Raw genomic sequence first — 14,311 nt, forward strand, 5'->3', positions numbered from 1 at the left:
TACATTGGAGATGTATCACCATCCCCAAGCTTAATTCCTACTCGTCCTCGAGTAGGTAAATTATAAAAACAAGATTTTTTGTGTGGCATGCTACCAAACATGTAATCTCTTACACGTATAAGTGTTGAGAAATGATGAAGTAATTGATATCAACATAATAATATCCATGAATATAAGAAGCATAATCATTGCTTTTTCAAAATATACGATCCTTAAAAGAATGTTACTCCTGTTCATTTTATATATTAGCATGGCATGACTTCGTCTTCACCGTATAAGTATAAATCATGAGCACGCCGGTGTCAAACCAGGCAATTGGATCGTACCTCTAAAATGTTTCAACATTTTCAACTTCACACAATACATGAACGTAAGCCATGGATATAACATATAGGTGGAATAGAGTATGGTGGTAAAGATCAAAGAAGTCAAAAGGTAAAGAAAGTCTCACATCAACTATGCGGACTAATGGGCTATGGAGATGCCCATCAATCGATATCAACGTGAGTAAGGATTGCCATGAAACGGATGCACTAGAGCTATAAGTGTATGAGATCTCAAATGAAACTAAGTGGGTGTGCATCCAACTTGCTTCTTCATGGAGACCTCGAGCATTTGAGAAAGCCCATCATCAAAATATACAAGCCAAGTTCTATAATAAAAAATTCCCACTAGCATATGAAAATGACAACCGAGGAGACTCTCTATATGAACAACACGGTGCTACTTTGAACCACAAGTGTGAAAAATGTTAGTAACATTGCCCCTTCTGTCTTTTTACCTCATTTTTTCTTTCTTTTTTTCTTTTTTTGTTCTTTTTCCTTTTTATTGTTCTTTTTTTTTCTTTTTTGTTGAGCTCATTTGGCCTCCTCCATTTTTTATTTTTGTCCAGAGTCTCGTCCCGACTTGTGGAGGAATCATAGTCTCCATCATCCTTTTTTCAGTGGGACAATGCTCTAATAATTATGATCATTACACTTTTATTTACTTACAACTCGATATAATGATAAAGGTATACAAGATGACTCTATAAGAATGCTCCTCAATGTACCAAGATTTAATATATATAAAGATTGATATGTAAATCATTTAAGGAAGTTTGAAGGTATCATATACACGAGTATAATGTCCTGGGTACGTACAGTGGAACGACGTTCCATACTCACAAATATTTTTTGGGTATATCCAATTTAGATATCTAATTTTTGAGTATGTCACACTTTAACTATCATCTTGGTGTATATAATTTTTTGGGGAAATATCACATTGGTATATCATTTTTCTTTAACATACCTTGGACCATGTTTGTTATTTTTTTGTATATCATTCTATGACTGTATATCATTTCTTTTTAACATACCTTGGACGATGTTTGTAATTTTACGTGACATAAAATATTTTTTATGATGACTATTTTTTTACGGTATATTTTTATGTATGAAATAAAAAAATTAAAAAATAAAATTACGATGAATTGATGTGAAAGTAGAAGGGGGTGAAGAATGGTGACGAATAGCCAATCCCTAGGTATTGACTATTCGTCACCCTGGTTGAAGAATAATTGAAGAATAACTATTCTTTACCCCCCCTCTATTTTCACATCAATGCACCATAATTTTATGTTTTAGTATATAGTCAAAACCATGATTTAGATAAATATTTTTTCTGTTGAAGTTGCCTTCGAACCATTTTGAATAACATGGCTCTTTAGTGGATGATAATTTTTATGAAGTATAACATGGCTCTTTTCACAAATTAGACATAACGACTGTAAAATTATGTTTTGATGCCTCTTTATATATATGTTTTTTTGTTCATGGTGATTTTTTCTCGAAAAACCATTAAGTGGGCCTATGTGCCAACTAGTTGTTTTCGCAAATATTACCTTACTAATTTCAGCGACAGTTAATTCTCGGGAGTCGGGACCTCCTATTCGGCGCCTTCACTGCCGGTTAGGGAAACCGGCGCGTGCAGCGCTCCTCCAAATGGGTCGGTCCATGTAAAAAATGCATTGGTCAATAAAATTTTGAAAAATTGGTCACAGAATTTCAGAAAGTTCAGATTTGCAAAAAAAATCAATTATTATGGAAAAGTTCAGCGATTTTTGAAAAATATGTACATGGATTTTCGCCGCAAAGTGTGCAATACACGGATTTAGATGAGAACAAATCCTATTTTGGCATGTTATTTTGAAATAAGAACATCTATAGTGCACCCATCAAAAGGAATACCGTCTCCAGTCAGAATTAAGGGAAAACCTATTTAGCGCCACAGGCGCTGGTTAAAGGCAAAATTTGCTAACCGGCGCGTGCAGCGCTCCACAATGGGCCGGTCCATGTAGAGATCTTTCGTAAACTTTTCAAAATAAAAGTTCAAAATATCTACATCCTATTTTGGAATCATTACGTAGCGCGTTAACAAAAAGAAAGAAAGATTTTACGTCGTGTGTTAAGAAAAAAAACTCACTTCATGTCTAATTGAGTCTGCAGCCAACAAGCCAAAACATTTATAAAAAAACTCCGAGTTGAGTCTGCAGCTAACAATCTGAAACATTTATAAAAAACTACCAGATGAGTCTACAGCCAACAATCTGAAACATTTATAAAAAAGCATTATTTACGAAATTCTAAAATCATTATTTAAAAAACATGAACCAATTTTGAAAATCTGAATATTTTTCATAGCATGTGAAAAACTGTTGGAGTTCTGAATGTTGTATGACAAATGTGATTTTTCTGAAATTGTGAACAATTTTTATAAATACAAATAGAATTAAAGAATCCTAAACATTTTTATAAAACACAAAATACAAAGAGTTGTGCCAAAAATAGATAACATAAATATTTTTAACTTCTGAACAATTTTAAAAATATCCGAACATTATTTAAACTTCACAAATTCTTGATGTTAGTGGGCCGGCCCAAATTTTGTCCAGCCTAGCAGGTTATCCCGGTAGGGATTATGGTATTCCTACAATCCTAGTGTGCCAAACAGGTCTAGGGTTTAAAATAGACCGGGATTCCAAGTTTGGAGTGTCAATTTCAGGGATTCAAACTTCAGGGTTTGATTTAGCTTTCGTCTACAACTTCAAGGTTTGTTTTGAACTTTTTCCGTTAATAAAGCCAAAGCTTGCAGCGCTCTCTGAATGTCTAAAGGAAATGCGAAGTTTGAAAACGGAGATGGAGATATTAGCATCTTCAATAAAAAAATGCAAATTTGAAGATGTGAATTTTTTACATTTTCAAAAAATGTTTTTTGCATCTTCAAAAAAGAGGCAACTCGAATGGATGATGTGTATTGAAGATGTAAAAGAGCAACTTCAATAGATGATGTAAAATGAATATGTAAAAACTAGTGGGCAGCGTCCGAATTGGGGCGGCGACAATGGGGACGGTGGCAACGAGGTGCGATTCGGAGCGGCGGTGTCATTGCGGCGGCTATGCATGGGGGTGATGCAGGGGCAGTGGGGGTGCTGAATTGGGACGGCGGCGGCGCGAGTCCGGACGCGAATCGAGGCGGAGAGAGAAGGAGGAGGAGCGGCGTAAGGGCAGCGGGAGCTTAGCCTTGCGGGCGGCTGGCTTCATGCGGCGGGAAGAACGACGGAGTCGGGCAGGCGGGCGGGCAAGCGCGCCTTCCCTACCTCCGAGAGTGGGTCAAGTCTAGGAAGAAGCCCAAACTATCCACGACCACATCGTGGAAGCCATTTCGGCAGCTGCACCTCCGGTGAAGCTTCGATTTGAAACGATGGACGGAATTGAATGGGTGGCTGCGGGGGACAACCGTTGCTACTCCTGTGAGGCAAACGACAGTGGACAAGTGGAAGGAGCCGTGATGGGGTTTGAGGTGGGCGGGCGGGCGACGACGTCGTCGGTTTTGGGCGAAATCGACCGACGGCGGAGTTAGGCGGATGACGGGCAATCGCGCGGAAGCTAACTGAATGTAGTTGGGAGTGTGGCTGGCATTTTTACATCTTTAGTAGGTGGAGATGCAAATTTGAATCGGGAGGTGTTGTATTTTACATCTTCGGGAGGCGGAGTTTTTTAACATGTACATCATCTGTTGAAGAGGTGTTTTGGGGAAAATATGCAAAAGTTAGTTATTTTTGTATCCACGTCATCTATTGAAGATGCATTTATGTTCGGTTCCTGGAAGAGTTGGACCTTCTCACAGAGAGCTGAAAAATAAAAAGTGTTTGCTGAAATTATATCACAGAGAGGAACTGGTGTGGAAACAACACTCGTGTGTGAAATGGCTACGTGCAGGTGATAAAAACATGCGCTATTTTCAGTTGCGAGTACATGATGATGGTATCGCAACATAGAGTATCTTCAATAAATGATGTAGATACACAAAGAACTAAATTTTGCATCTCGGAGTTCCAAAAACCCAAGTGGCGGAGGTGCAATGTCTTTGCTGGTCTACGAGTTCATAGTAGCTGGCACACAAGATCAATGGCGAAGCTAGATTGAGAATATTGATGGGGGCAAGATGATGTATGTTAAAAATGTAAGTAATATTTGATATTAATGATATCTTCAAACATTTTTAGAATAGGGGGAGGGCATTTCCTCATTGCATACTGAGTGTTGTCGCATAAGTAACACAAGGAAGGGGCGATATGACATCACCAATGTGACACATTGCAGATGGGCATCGATATGAGGGAGAAGAACATCCGAGAAAATTTGATGAAAAAGGCTCAACTAGTGAACCAGTGACACTACAACCCTGGTTTGCGCATCCGCTGGTGTCCAAATAGGCGTTGTTCATGCTTTGATGGCAAAGGACGTGATGTTCTAGCGATCGCATGGCTATGATGTTAATATATGATGTCTTGAATCTTCCTTCCTCTGATTTAGAAAGTTATTGGGTCCCCAAGTGCAAATGTTAGTCAAGCAACAAGTTGCCTCAACTGAATGACCTTAATATTTATCGAACTAGTAGGAGTATTTGAACTATAATAAATATTCAACACCTAACACAATTACAATACTTATCTTGGTGCCTAACGGAACGAGTGAGATTGTTACTCTCACTGGCCTTGCTAGTTACAAGGATTCATGCAATTTGTATTTGAAGATGGTTATTGCAACACAAGAAATAAAAGCTAAGACTGTGAACAAAAATAAAAGTGCATTAATCGAGGTTGAAAGCAATAGAGATTAATGGACAGAGATCTATAGTTTCACTAGTGACATCTCTCCATATAAGATAACATGGCATGGCAAACAAATTACACTTGCATAGTGATTAAATTACAATTTTTACAATTATGACCATACATGGGATAAATTGCATATAGGCATCACGCCCGTAAATCTATAAACGTTAATCCAACAACATCTATAACTAATAATCCATTCTAATACCGCTATCCAACATGCATTTCAAACTACTAAGTAAAAAAAGTATTGCATTAAGCATGATATAGATAATATATTGTCCTCACCTTGCGTTTATGAGCCAACTACAACTATATTTTTATTCTTAATGACAACATCACAATACAAGCGTTCTGCACTTTCTATCACTATGATGGATTTACTTACAAATTTGGACCCAACTGGCATACACCACTCCCTCTTAAAAGTCATTCATGTACACATGCCCAATACAAGAGTAATAGATCGGAGCATCTATGTTCATAAATTATGCAACGAAGAACAATATGAGTCCATGAATAAAACATGCATCAATATAATCATAAAAGCAACAATTCATCACACCACAACAAACACTCCATAAGAATTACATCAGATGGATCACAATCATGTAGGGCACCTCATGTTATCATTGTACCGAAGAACAAGTGAGACAGTGCCAACTAGTTACTCCTATCCACCGGCGGAGCTTAAGCAAGGCCAAATGGGCCATGGCCCGTCCAATTCAACGCAAAGATAGCAGGGGATTGAGACTAGAGTGGCCTATGAGAGGAAAAAATACTATGTTATTCTTTGTATGGCCCGCCCAGGATTGACACTGAAGCTCCGTGTGACAGCCCGAGACCGACGTTCTAGAAGATTCCCCTTTATTTCCGTTTCCGTCGTGTGATTAGTTCTATTTGTTGCATCGTCATGTAGTCTGCATCATCGCGTCAGGCATGGCATTTTGCATCGTCTGTCGCGTGTGGTGTTTTGAGTGTGTGTGCTTCGAGTGCTCTCCGAGTCTTAGTACGATAGTAACTCCCCTCCTCTCTTCTCTTTTATTTGTTTTGGGGTTGCGTAAAAGTTTCTGTTTTTTTAACCCCTTTTAAAAATCGTCTTCTTTTAAAACTCCTTCGTTAAAAGGTGGGGGCAACCCCTTGGGTTTTTCTCTTATTCCTTCTTTAGTTTCATTTCAACTAGAGTTGCATTTTTATTTCTAAAAGGGGTTTGATTTTATTCTTTTGTAAAAAGGGTTTTTATTATTTCTTCAAAAGGTTTCATCTTATTCTTTTAAAAAGCCCAATCTATTTCTTATAGTTGGGGTTTAATTTTCAAAGGAGTCAAAGGTATTTCTTTTAATTTTGTTAAATCCTTTTTATTTTTATTTTTTTATTTTTGTGTGTGGTGTTTTCTGTTTCAAAAGGGAAAAAATAGGCAAAGAGGGAGAGAGGAGGACCCGAGGCCAAGGCCCAGCCGGCCAAGGCCCAAGGCCTCCCCTCCCCTCCAACCCTAGCGAGAGGAGCCCGCAGCTCCCTCGTCCTCCTCGCGTCGTCCTCCCCTCCAGCCGATTCCCCCGTTCCTTCCTCCAGCTGATTCCCCTGATCCCCTCTTCCCCGCCGCGCTCAGCCCCTCCTGCGCGTCGCCTGCTCCACCCCGCGCTGCAAGCCTCTCCTCCTCGCTGCTCGCCGCGCCTCCCCGTCGCCGCCATGCTGCAGCCCCGTCGGCCGAGCAGCCCCGCCGCCTGCTCCCGATGCCCCGCGCCTCCCCGGCGACCTCCTCCGCCTCCCCTCGCCCTTGGCCGGTGCTCGCCGGTGCGCGACCGTCGCCCCTGCTTCCCCCACACGCTAGCTCCCCGCCGCGCCGCCTCCCTCGTCCCGAGCGCGCAGCTCCCCGCCGGCCCGAGCCCCCTCCGCCGGGGCCTGTTGGAAATATGCCCTAGAGGCAATAATAAATTAGTTATTATTATATTTCTTAGTTCATGATAATCGTTTATTATCCATGCTATAATTGTATTGATTGGAAACACAATACTTGTGTGGATACATAGACAAAACACTGTCCCTAGTAAGCCTCTAGTTGACTAGCTCGTTGATCAAAGATGGTCAAGGTTTCCTGGCCATAGGCAAGTGTTGTCACTTGATAACGGGATCACATCATTAGGAGAATCATGTGATGGACTAGACCCAAACTAATAGACGTAGCATGTTGATCGTGTCATTTTGTTGCTACTGTTTTCTGCGTGTCACGTATTTGTTCCTATGACCATGAGATCATATAACTCACGGACACCGGAGGAATGCTTTGTGTGTATCAAACGTCGCAACGTAACCGGGTGACTATAAAGATGCTCTACAGGTATCTCCGAAGGTGTTCGTTGAGTTAGTATGGATCAAGAATGGGATTTGTCACTCCGTATGACGGAGAGGTATCTCGGGGCCCACTCGGTAATACAACATCACACACAAGCCTCGCAAGCAATGTGACTTAGTGTAAGTTGCGGGATCTTGTATTACGGAACGAGTAAAGAGACTTGCCAGTAAACGAGATTGAAATAGGTATGCGGATACTGACGATCGAATCTCGGGCAAGTAACATACCGAAGGACAAAGGGAATGACATACGGGATTATATGAATCCTTGGCACTGAGGTTCAAACGATAAGATCTTCGTAGAATATGTAGAATCCAATATGGGCATCCATGTCCCGCTATTGGATATTGACCAAGGAGTCTCTCGGGTCATGTCTACATAGTTCTCGAACCCGCAGGGTCTGCACACTTAAGGTTCGACGTTGTTTTATGCGTATTTGAGTTATATGATTGGTTACCGAATGTTGTTCGGAGTCCCGGATGAGATCACGGACGTCACGAGGGTTTCCGGAATGGTCCAGAAACGAAGATTGATATATAGGATGACCTCATTTGATTACCGGAAGGTTTTCGGAGTTACCGGGAATGTACCGGGAATGACGAATGGGTTCCGGGAGTTCACCGGGGGGGCCCACCCACCCCGGGGAAGCCCATGGGTGTTTGGGGTGCCACACCAACCCTTAGTGGGCTGGTGAGACAGCCCAAGAGAGGCCTATGCGCATAGGAAAGAAAATCAAAGAGGAAAGGAAAAAAAAGAAGGAGGTGGGAAAGGGAAGAAGGACTCCACCTTCCAAACCAAGTGGATTTCGGTTTGGGAGGGGGAGGACTTCCCCCTTGGCTCGGCCGACTCCCTTGGGAGTCCTTGGACCCCAAGGCAAGTCTCCCCCCTCCTCCTCCTATATATAGTGGGGTTTTAGGGCTGATTTGAGACAACTTTTGCCACAGCAGCCCGACCACATACCTCCACGGTTTTACCTCTAGATCGCGTTTCTGCGGAGCTCGGGCGGAGCCCTGCTGAGACAAGATCATCACCAACCTCCGGAGCGCCGTCATGCTGCCAGAGAACTCTTCTACCTCTCCGTCTCTCTTGCTGGATCAAGAAGGCCGAGATCATCGTCGAGCTGTACGTGTGCTGAACGCGGAGGTGCCGTCCGTTCGGCACTAGATCGTGGGACTGATCGCAGGATTGTTCACGGGGCGGATCGAGGGACGTGAGGACGTTCCACTACATCAACCACGTTCTCTAACGCTTCTGCTGTACGATCTACAAGGGTACGTAGATCACTCATCCCCTCTCGTAGATGGACATCACCATGATAGGTCTTCGTGCGCGTAGGAAATTTTTTGTTTCCCATGCGACGTTCCCCAACAGGGCCGCCATGCCATGGCCAACCTCCTCCTCCGGTGGCTCGCCCCGTCGCCAAGCCGCCTTGGTCTCGCGCTTCCCCGTGATCGCCCTGTCGCTGTGCGCTGCTGAGCATGCGCTGCTGCCTTTTGCTGTTGCTGTTCGTGCTGCTTGTGCCGTTACCCTTGCGTGCTCGCGTTGCATGTGCTTGCTGGTTGCTGTGATGCTGCTGCCGATGCTCTTACCTGCCGCTGCTGTCGATTGCTGCTGCTGGCAGTTGTTTGGAGATGCTCTTGTTGCCTGCTTGCATGGTTGTTGCTTGCCGATGCATGTCCTTGTTGCTGCCGAGCAGTGCCCGCTAGATGCTGTTGCCGCATGCTTCTGCTAGCTTGCTTTGCTGCTTTGCTTTGCTGCTTGCTTGCTGCTAGCTGTAGTTGTTAGGCTAGGTTGTTAGTTGCTAGTAGTAGCTTAGTGTTGTTGCTAGCTTGCTAGTGTAGCTGCTAGCTTAGTTGTTGTTGTCGCCCCGCGCTCATGCTGTTGCTATTCTGCTTTCGCTAGCCGTGTTGCTGCTGCTTGCCGTCGCCGCGTGCCCCATCCCCTCCTTCATGGAACCAAAAAGTTCGCCGGGCACAACTACATCCTCGACGACCCCCGGAACGTGTTCGACTCCCGTCGCCGAAGACCCGTCTTCCGTCGCCTAGAGTGCGACTACGATGAGAAGACCCGACTACCGACGCAAGCGAACGACTACCGTCGACGAGATCGTGTACCATGACTTCCACTACGACCACGACGACCGTTGTTCTCCTTCACCGAACCGCTCCGATATGCACGCTTCGAAGGTATACCGATGGAATGTGTCGTGAACGAATGCAGATGTTGTATGAGATGTATCGTATGTTTGCGTCGTATGCATGCCCGTTGCACGTTGTCCTCTTTCGTTGAGCCCCGGCACATGGGAACCCGGTAACCGGGATCACCCCATCTTTATTTGGCTTGTCCCGCATGCGTTTCCACTTCGTGGCACCGACATCTCGTTGAGTATCGGGATAGAAACGTTGTCGTGGCTTCGTTTCCGTTTTGCCGCCATGGTTCCCTCTCGCTCGCCGTGGCGACACCTGTTTGTTTCTCTTCTTGCCCGTGTTGTTGTGACTTGCATGCATGACACATTCATGGCATATAATCTTGTGTTGCATGTCTCTTGTGTCGTAGCGTCCGTTCTAAATCCCTCGTGTTAACCGGCTAGGATGACATGTAGGATCACCGCTTCACCCCTTGCCATGTTAACAACAATTTAAAATTGTCGCGTAAATAACCGGGAGTCAACTAAATAATTAATCGTGGAGTTTCTTCGATATGCAACTCGTTGCATATCGAGCTTCACTTAATGTGTAGAGTTTGCGTGAGGTGAATTGCCATGCCATCCCTTGCATTTTGATCTGATCATGCATCATATTAGGTTGTGCATCATGTTGTGCATCGTGTGGTGAATATCTGTGTTGATGTTGTTTCCGGTGTGCTTCGTCTCGATAGAGTTCCGCAAGCGTGTCGGAATGTGAGGACCCGTTCGTCTACGTTGGTTCGCCGACTTCACGGAGTCATTCTTCTTCCAAGCGGAATCTCAGGCAAGATGACCATTTCACCAGATACCATTACTATCATTGCCATGCTAGTTTTATCGCTTCTATCGATTATGTCTCGTTGCCTACCACATGTTAAATATAAGCCTCTCAACAATGCCATGACAACCTTTAACCTGTTCGACCTAGCAAACCACTGATTGGCTATGTTACTGCTTGCTTATCCATGCTGTTAGCGTTGCTAGTTGCAGGTGTAGTTGCTTCCATGTGATAACAATGGTTCCTTGTCATATCACCATATTAATGCTATTTAATTTAATGCACCTATATACTTGGTAAAAGGTGGAAGGCTCGGCCTTTCTAGCATGGTGTTTTGTTCCACCTTTGCCCCCTTAGTTTCGACTACCGGTGTTATGTTCCCTATTGAGCGCTCTAACACGATCGGGGTTGTTATGGGGACCCCCTTGATAATTCGTTTTAGATTAAAGCTGGTCTGGCAAGGCCCAACATTGGTACTACATTTGCCCAACATAATAATTTTGTTAATACTGAAAGCATAGGGCGTCATGAACCCGAGGAGTAATTTTACATAATACACGGAGGGCCAGTGCTGATGGTTGATACGTCTCAAACGTATCTATAATTTTTGATGGTTTCATGCTGTTATCTTGTCTTCTTTGGATGTTTTATGTACCTTTTATATCTTTTTTGGGACTAACTTATTAATTCAGTGCCAAGTGCTAGTTCCTGTTTTTTCCGTGTTTTCGACTCTTTTCAGATCTGATTTTAAAACGGAGTCCAAACGGAAGAAAAACCCGAAAATGATTTTTTCCCGAACGGAAGAAGACCAGGGGCTTTTGGGCCAAGCCAGGTGGGCTCCAAGGAGCCCACAAGCTCCCACCATGCCACCAGGGGGAGGCGACGGTGGGCAAGCTTGTGGCCTCCCTGGCCACCCCCTGACCTAGATCCTTGGCCTATATATTCCCAAATATTCAGCAAAAAATCAGGGGAGCCTCGAAAATACTTTTCCGCCGCCGCAAGCTTCTGTTTCCGCGAGATCTCATCTGGAGACCCTTCCCCGCACCCTGCCGGAGGGGACTTTGGAGTTGGAGGGCTTCTTCATCATCATCATCGCCCCTCCAATGACTTGTGAGTAGTTCATTTCAGACCTACGGGTCTGTAGTTAGTAACTAGATGGCTTCTTCTCTCTCTTGGATCTTCAATACAAAGTTCTCCATGATCTTCATGGAGATCTATCAGATGTAATCTTCTTTGGCGGTGTGTTTTGTCGAGATCCGATGAATTATGGATTTGTGATCAGATTATCTATGATATATATTTGAGTCTTTGCTCATTTCTTATATGCATGATTTGATATCCTTGTAACTCTCTCCGAGTCTTGGGTTTTGTTTGGCCAACTAGATCTATGATTCTTGCAATGGGAGAAGTGCTTGGTTTTGGGTTCTGCCATGTGGCGACCTTTCCCAGTGACAGTAGGGGCAACAAGGCACACATCAAGTAGTTGCCATCTAGGGTAAAAAGATGGGGGTTTTATCATTAGTTTGAGATTATCCCTCTACATCACGTCATCTTGCTTAAGGCGTTACTCCGTTCTTATGTACTTAATACACTAGATGCATGCTGGATAGCGGTCGACGTGTGGAGTAATAGTAGTAGATGCAGACAGTATCGGTCTACTTGTTTTGGACGTGATGCCTATGGAAATAATCATTGCATGGATATCGTCACGACTTTGCGCGGTTCTATCAATTGCTCGAAAGTAATTTGTTCACCCACCGTGTACTTGCTTTCATGAGAGAAGCCACTAGTAAACACTACGGCCCCCGGGTCTATTCACATCCATCGTTTACATCTCCGCTTTTACTTTGCTTTGTTACTTTGTTGCTTTCAGTTCTCACTTGGCAAACAATCTATAAGGGATTGACAACCCCTTCATAGCATTGGGAGCAAGCTTTTGTGTCTGTGCAAGATCTTGTGATACTCCTCCACTAGATTGATACCTTGGTTCTCAAACTGAGGGAAATACTTACCACCGCTGTGCTACATCACCCTTTCCACTTCGAGGGAACACCAACGCAAGGCTCCAAGGCCACGGGGGAAATCCTTTGCATATTTTCCTAGGAAGTCCCTTAAGGCGTAGCCGCAGCTGAAGGATTCCTGGTGCCGTAAACACGACTATTTCTGGCGCCGTTGCAAGGGAAGCACAACTGACATCAGAAGTATTTCTGGCGCCGTTGTCGGGGAGGAGGATCGCCTGCCGGGGAGGAGCATGTCAAGATAATTTCCCGACAACGTGCCTATTTCTGGCGCCGTTGCCGGGGAGGAGAAATCAAGATCTATCCAAGTAGGTCTCACAAACTCTTCTCTTGCATTTACTTTTGTTGCCAGTTGCCTCTCGTTTTCCTCTCCCCCACTTCACATTTGCCGTTTTCATTCGCCTTTCGCCTTCGCGGTCTTCTTTTGCCTTTGCCGGTTTTCTTGCTTGCTTGTGTGCTTGTTTGTTTGTTGAAGTCATCATGGCTGAAAACACCAAACTTTGCGACTTCTTGAGCACTAATAATAATGATTTTATTAGTACTCCGATTGCTCCCGCCACTAGTGCGGAATCTTATGAAATCAATGCATCTTTGCTGAATCTTGTTATGAAAGAGCAATTCTCTGGCCTTCCTAGTGAAGATGCCGCATCCCATCTCAATACCTTCATTGAGCTTTGCGATATGCAAAAGAAAAGAGATGTGGATAATGACGTGATTAAGTTGAAACTTTTTCCTTTCTCGTTGCGAGATCGTGCAAAAACTTGGTTTTTTTCTTTGCCTAAAAATAGTATCGATTCTTGGGATAAGTGCAAAGATGCTTACATATCCAAGTATTTTCCGCCGGCTAAGATCATCTCCTTACGTAACGATATCATGAATTTCAAGCAACTTGATCATGAACACGTTGCACAATCTTGGGAAAGGATGAAGCTTATGATTAGAAATTGTCCCGCTCATGGCTTGAGTTTGTGGATGATTATACAAATCTTTTACGCTGGCTTGAATTTCGCTTCTCGCAATATCTTAGACTCCGCCTCAGGTGGAACGTTCATGGAAATCACGTTAGGGGACGCTACAAAACTCCTAGACAATATCATGACCAACTACTCTCAGTGGCACACCGAAAGGTCGCCTGCTAGCAAAAAGGTGCATGCTATAGAAGAAATTAACTCGCTTAGTGCTAAGATGGACGAGTTGATGAATTTGGTTGCTAGTAGAAACACTACCTGACATGCCACTATCTTCTTTGATTGAAAGTAGCAACGCTAGTTTGGACGTGAATTTTGTTGGTAGGAACAATTTTGGCAACAACAATGCTTTTAGAGGAAACTATGTTCCTAGGCCTTTTCCTAGTAACTCCTCTAACAATTATGGCAATTCCTTCGGCAACACTTATGAAAATCACAACAAATTACCCTCTGATTTAGAGAGTAATACCAAAGAGTTCATCAACTCTCAAAAGATTTTCAATGCGTCCATAGAGGAAAAACTACTCAAAATAGACGATTTGGCTAAGAGCGTTGATAGGATGTCTTGTGATATTGATGCTTTGAAAGTTAGATGCGCTCCTCCCAAGGTCAACTTGGATGAAACTTTGAAAGCTATGCGTATCTCCATGAATGAGAGCAAAGAAAGAACTGCCCAAATTCGCACTAGACATGAATGGTTTAAAAGGGTGCGTTCTAGTGATGCAAATCACGAAGACCTTAAAGTGCTTGGTGTGTCTCCTCTTGAATCTTTGTTTTCGCGTGTCAATCCTACTTATGGAGGGGCTGGATATGAATCCACTTTGGTTGAAAAACGCCCCAATGATTCG

Source organism: Hordeum vulgare, chromosome 7H (genome assembly GCF_904849725.1).
Source record: "Hordeum vulgare subsp. vulgare chromosome 7H, MorexV3_pseudomolecules_assembly, whole genome shotgun sequence".
NCBI lineage: Eukaryota > Viridiplantae > Streptophyta > Magnoliopsida > Poales > Poaceae > Hordeum > Hordeum vulgare.